Source organism: Onychomys torridus, chromosome 9, assembly GCF_903995425.1.
Source record: "Onychomys torridus chromosome 9, mOncTor1.1, whole genome shotgun sequence".
Classification (NCBI taxonomy): domain Eukaryota; kingdom Metazoa; phylum Chordata; class Mammalia; order Rodentia; family Cricetidae; genus Onychomys; species Onychomys torridus.
In genome coordinates, this window is record NC_050451.1 from 107952971 (window position 1) to 107959841 (window position 6871).

At 41.9% G+C, this 6871-nt stretch overlaps 1 non-coding gene across 1 annotated transcript; it reads left to right on the forward strand.

Annotated features, from left to right (window-relative positions):
- Nucleotides 1-6290: 6290 nt before the first annotated feature.
- Nucleotides 6291-6397, forward strand: LOC118591660. Its single transcript, XR_004945962.1, has one exon. It is a non-coding gene; the product is annotated as a U6 spliceosomal RNA (small nuclear RNA).
- The last annotated feature ends 474 nt before the right edge of the window (nucleotides 6398-6871 follow it).

Genomic DNA, 6871 nt, shown 5'->3' on the forward strand with positions numbered 1-6871 from the left:
TGTAGATGTGGCCCTGTGAGAGGAAATGTGTCACTGTAGAGACAGGCTTTGAGATCTCATATATGCTCAAGCCACACCCAGTATCTCAGTTCACTTCCTGTTGCCTGCGGATCAAGATGTAGGACTCTCAGCTCCTTCTCTAGCACCACCATGTTGCACCATGATGATAATGAACTAAACCTCTGAAAATATAAAATTAAATGTCTTTCCTTTATAAGAGTTGTCATGGTCATACTGTCTCTTCACAGCAATGGAAATCCTAATAAGACAAAGTTGGTTCCAGGGACTGGGCTATTTCTGTGATAGGCCTGATCATGTTTTTGTTTGGAGAAATTTGGATATTGGTACTTTGGGTTAGGAAAGCAGTAGAATGTTTCAAGCACGCTTAATGGGCCATACTAGTAGGAACCTGGAAGATCTGAACCATGGGGGCCTGGCTCAAGAGGTTTCAGAGGAGAAGAATATCAATGTGTGGACCAGAGATCTTTCTTGTGATATTTGGTGAAGAATGTGGCTGCTTTTTGCCCTTGTGGCAACAGTCTGCCTAAGGCTAAAGTGAAGAGATTTGGAGTAATTCCATTGGCAGAGGAAAACTCAAACAACCTCATATAGATTCTGTTGTGTGGTTATTAATTAATGTTAAGTCAAATGAAGATATATAACAAAAAGGAGCAAGCTGAGAGAAGAAAAATACAAAATGTACAATTTGGGGAAAAAAGGAGCACCAGGAAGTGGAATGGAGCTAAGTTCTATGTTCAAGGGGATAAAAAGATTAAGAAATGGAATAAAGGGAGTGGTGATCTCAAGAGCCCAACCAGCTAAGTTTACAACTTGTGGAAAGAAATTAAAGAAAATCTTGAAGCCATGTGTGGTGTCTCTTCACAGCAATAGAAACCCTAACTGGGACACCTTGCTATACCTCTTTTAGAGAAAAAAATTACTTGTTCAAGTGACTGGAAATGTAGCTGGACAGTTAAAAAGTACTTGCTACTTTTGCAGAGGAGCTGGGTTCTGCTCCCAGCACTCACATAGTGACTCACAACCACCTGTAACTCCAGTTCCAGAGGATCTGAGTCCTCTTCTTATTTCCATGAGCACTAGGCATGCACATGGTGCACTAGCATAGATGCAGTTAAAAAGCACATATGCATAATAATAATAATAATAATAATAATAATAATAATAATAAATTAAGCCTTCACCAAATCTTCTGACATAGGTGGTCTCTCTTTTTACCTTGATATTTCTAGACCTAGTAACCTAACATCCTCTGCTTTTGGTCAAATGCTTCAGCTCACCAGCAAGGACTTCTGTGAGGCCGCTTTTCCATCAAATCATTGTTTGTTTGGTTTGTGTTACTAGACTACTACAAATTGATTAAATCTTCTACAAAGTGAAAATAAAACAATGTATATGGTAGAAAATGTCTTTCTTTGAAAATTAATTCAAATACTCTTTTGAGATCTTATAGAGATTAAATCTTCAAAAATTTGCTAAGTCACCAAAGTAAACTGAAATATGGGGGACAAAATGGCAGAGCTAGAAAGCTAGCCAACAGAGAAAGACAGAGAGCTAGATAATAGTCATGCTTCTTCAGAGTCTGCTCTGTTCATGCACTGAATTCAATTAGAACATACATTGTAAATGTTATGTATGTAAAAAGTCTTCAAGAGAGCCTGGCAGAATTGACAGAAAACTATCAAAATCATTTAAAATGCTTAAAGGTTATATGTATCCTGTACTTGAAGCATCCCCTTAACTAACCCCTGAGGTTAACCAACTGCCCACGGTAACATCTGACCCTAGAATAATAACATCTGCAGTCACGGTCACTCCTACTTCTCAGTGCTTGCTCATTAACAAATAGCATGTTTTTTATGTTGAAGCTCACAACCAGTACAGTAGATTCAGACACAGACCTTGAGAACTGGACCTTTGAGAGGACTGGGTTATGAGGGATGCCCTCAAACAAGTTATTAGTGCCTTTCCAGAAGCCTGGGAAATGTGTTTATCTACCTGACCATGAAAGCATGGTGGGAAGGTGCCCTTTTAGGAATGCAGAGCCCTCAGCAAAGCTACTGGTACCACTTATAGAAATTAAACAAACCAGTTAGTATTGTTTATAAGCCACCAGATTGATATATTTTGTTTTAGTGATCCAAAGAAAGTAAGATAAACTAAATTCATATTCAATTTATTCAGACTTTTTAATGGGCTGCATTCTGAGGTGGTTGTACAAAAAGAAAAAGCAAGTTCAGATGTGGAGGTACATTCCTGTAACCCCACTACCAGAGAGGTTGACCATGAGTTCAAAGCTAGCTTCAGCCACAAAACAGATTTGAGGCTAGCCTGGAATATTTGATACTCAATCTCAATATACATCCCCATACACCCACATACGGAGACAGAGACAGAGAAAGGGCAGCAAGGAGGAGAACACATAGAATTTGCCCTGTCTTGTGAGAGTTAAAATTGCTCATTGTAAGCCATATGCTATTGTGTATTTATCTTTATATTCAAAACCCTGAGTATTTTGAGATCTCTATGGAAGCATGCATGGCATTCCTATTCTTGCTGTTGTTTTTACTCTTTTATGGGAGAGTCTGTAACCCAGCTCCCAAATAAATACCACATGGAGGCTTATTCTTAATTATGAATACCTGGCCTTAGCTTGGCTTAGTTTCTTGCCAGGTTTCCTTAATTTATCCAGTCTATCTTTTGCCTCTGAGCTTTCCCCATTCTATTACTTCCACAAATCATACTCTTACTCTGGCTTGCTGTGTAGCAGGGTGGCTGGCCCCTGGAGTCCTCCTCCTTCTCTGGCTCTCAGGTCTTAGCTCTCTTCTCCCCATTCTCTTCTTCTATACATCCTCTCTGCCTGCCAGCCCTGCATATTCTTTCTCCTGCCTTGCTATTGGCCCTTCAGTTCTTTATTAAACCCTCAGGTGTTTTACACAGTCACAGTAACATAGTAACATCACAGAGTTAATCAAATGCAACATAAACAAAGGTAGCACACCTTAAAATAATATTCTAGTGCACATTCCCTTTACTGACTATGTCATGTTCTATCAATCCTACAGTCTACCCTTGTTTAGTCATTTACCTATAGGAGAATTCAATTATTCCCACCCCAGCCCCATTGTAACATATCTTAACTCTATGGTATTCCTTTGTATGTAGACTGGTTCTTTTATACTGGTGCTACTTAAAATGTGACCCACTACACATTGTTACCACCCACAGTCAGATACAACTCTGTGTAGAATAAATTCAGTCATGTCCCAGAACACAATTGTAGTACCTTCCATAGTTTGCAGTAGGACTTCCTCAAGAAGGGAATCATTCATGAGTTTACATTGCAGCACAGCTCTTTAAGTCGGGATTGAGTGGATAATATAAGCATGAATTGAGTAGATCATACACATACAAGTTGGGTTTCTGGGTAGAAATGTTAAGAGGAGTGATGAGATCCTGACTCAGTGAACAGATTGACAGCTGGCCTGATTTGTGATGTGATAACATTAGTGGGAGAGAACTAAAAGTGAGGGGGTACCTAGCCACCAGGACAAGATCCTCAAGTGCTATGCTGTAGATGTAATGGTCTTATTAAATAAGAAACACAGGCCCAAATGCAGAGTTAAAAACCCAAGAGGTCAGAGCAGTAGCTGAGAGCTGAGACTTAAAACCGCCTTCTTACCCTTCGCTGCCGCTGCCTTCCTTCTCCTGAGAAAGAGACCTACTTCCTGGGTCTCTGACTTTTTATTGACTTTCTGTTCTGCCTTCTCGTTGGTTGTAAACGCAACCACATGACCTCCTCATCACTGCCTGTCTATACAGCCCTCTAGGTCTCTATGCTTGGTATTGAGATTAAAGGTGTGTGTCTTGGCTGTAACCTTGAATACACAGAGATCTACCTGTCATGTGATCGTGATTAAAGGTGTGTGCCACCACCACAGCCACCACCACTTGGCTTCTGCTATGGCTTGCTATTAGCTCTGAACCCCAGGCAACTTTATTTATTAACATACAAATAAAATCACATTTCAGCACAAATAAAATATCACCATACTATGCCTTGGCCTGGACCCTTCCAGATTCTTTTCCCCCTGCTTCTGTCATCATGAGATGGAAAAGCTCCCCTATGATGCCCTTCTCCTACCCAAATGTTCTGCCCAGCATCAAGGAGCCAGGCTGTCATGGCTACACCATCTGAAACTGTGAACCAAAACGAGAATTTCCCCTTTTAATTTGTTGTACCAGGTGGTAAGAAAAGCAACAGTACACAGGATAGAGAACTCTTATTTTGCTATGGACACAGAATAGAGGACTCTCATTTTGCTATGGACACTAGACTGCTTTCCAGTGTTTGTTTCAATGTACTTACTTGTGGGGGTTTTTTCTTTCTTTATTTTTTTTTTGTTTATTTGTTTGTTTGTTTTGTTTTTTCGAGACAGGGTTTCTCTGTGTAGCTTTACACCTTTCCTGGAACTCACTTGGTAGACCAGGCTGGCCTGGAACTCACAGAGATCCGCCTGCCTCTGCCTCCCAAGTGCTGGGATTAAAGGCGTGCACCACCACTGCCTGGCCTACTTGTGGAATCTTAACTTTTCATTATTTTTCCCATGTCTTTTCTCATTTGGGCATATCTGCTTATCATAGTTTGATTGGGATAAAATTCCCAGGCTGTGTAATATCATGGACTCATTTAATTCACATAGATTGATGGTATTCTGGAGGCCTAGAGAGACAGTAAGAAGGTCCAGTGGACACCAGCATTCCTCATTCTCTGATTGCCAACTTGGACATAGGTGACAATTGCCTCACACTCCTGCTGCAATGTCTTACCTCCATGAGGGACTGCACCCTCAAACCACCAGCAACAGCAAACCCTTCCTTCCTGAAGTTGTTTTTCTCAAGTATTCTGTCACAGCAAGAGCAACAACAAATAATCAAAACACGTACTTCTGGTAAGCTGGTGCCAAATGGCAGTTTTGAGATTTATTTTAAAATTTCATTTAAGTGGTTTTAAAATACACTTTTGTGGGGAGATGAGGAGCGAATGTGTAAAAAGTAGACAAAGCCCTGAATGTGTATCATTGACATGGACATGTCAAGGACCCCAATGCCCCACACCCAAAGAGATAACAAAGCCTTCCCCACTGAAAGGCTCGGAGGGATGGCCAAGATCTCTTCTGAATGTCCAGAATGTGTACAGTATTTACGAGTGATTGACCAGTCATGCCAAGTCTAGCAACTGCAGCTTCCTCCTCCCTGATACCTGTAACCTGAGGCAGCTCCCATACAGACTAGCTGGCCACTCTCCCTGTGCTGTACAGAATGAGCACACAGAGCTTCTGTTACTGCACAGTAGTACACTCTAGTGTAGTACACACAGTCTTCTGTTACTGCACAGTAATACACTCTAGTGTAGTACACACAGTCTTCTGTTACTGCACAGTAGTACACTCTAGTGTAGTACACACAGACTTCTGTTACTGCACAGTAGTACACTCTAGTATAGTACACACAGAGCTTCTGCTACTGCACAGTAATACACTCTAGGGTAGTACACACAGAGCTTCTGCTACTGCACAGTAATACACTCTAGTGTAGTACACACAGACTTCTGTTACTGCACAGTAATACACTCTAGTGTAGTACACAGCTCACCAACCTCAGGTTCACGTACATGTGTCTGTCCCATCTTCATTCCCTTGCTACCCTAGTCAGGACTCCAGGACCAAGGGGCACAGGTCATGTTACCTTTTACACAAGAACTATCTTAGGTCCACCTGTAAAGTTAGATACTTTGAGCATCTGTATTACGTCCTCCAGTGGAAAGCAAGGGCCTCCTTCCCTGACATACTGAATTTGTAGTGTTCCCTGTCTATGAGCTGTGAGGTTTGTTCACCTCGGCACTCTCTTTGCCAGCTCATGGTGTTGCCTGTGCATGCACACCAACATTCTGCCTCCAGAGGCTCCTGGCACACCATTGTGGTACTCATTCTACACGTAATTGTCTTCTTCATCGATTCTGGGTGCTTCACCTTTCCCACAGTCCCTGCTGGCTCACTTCTGGGAGGGGACAGTGCCCCTTTTTAGATCTCTTTCCCTGCACTGACATCCAGAAGGCCTCCACAAAAGAAGCTGTGGCTCTGCCATCTGTTCCTCATCGCAAGACTACAGTCACCCCATTTATTTCATCAGCCATTCTATCTGATGAGAAGGTCAATTCACTTCCAGCCTTATTACCTGGGAGTAGAAGTCCTTACATAAAATCCAGATGAGTGTCACTTTAGAAACACATATACTAATGATCGGAAAGATATAGATAATATTAGCATGGGCCCTGTGCAATGAAGACATGCAAATCTATGAAATGTTACACACACACACAAAAAAAAAAATCCAGATGAATATGAATATTAACTATTGGGATTTGAATGTCAAATGTGCCCTTTCAGCTCATGAGTTTGAATACCTGGTGCCCAGATGATGGCACTGTTTGGGAGGGTTGTAGAGCCTTTAAGAGGACGTGGGTCACTGGGAGTTTTGTAGCTTGGTCCCACTTTCTGCTCTCTCTGCTTCTTGACTGGTGATACAATCTGACCTGCTGGTCCTGCTCCTGACCCTGCTTTTGTCTTGTGCTTCATGCTTCCTCCCACCCTGATGGAATGGTCCCCTGACCTGTAAGCTAAATAAACACTCCTTCCTTTAAACTGTCTCTTGTCAGCACTATATATATATAACAAACACACTAGCCTACATCCAGATCCAGAGGAAGAAGAGCCCATTCCTTTCTCCCCTGTAGGACCTTCTTGGGATAGTGTGGGGTCCATCCTCAGTGAAGAAGTCACTGCTGGCTTCT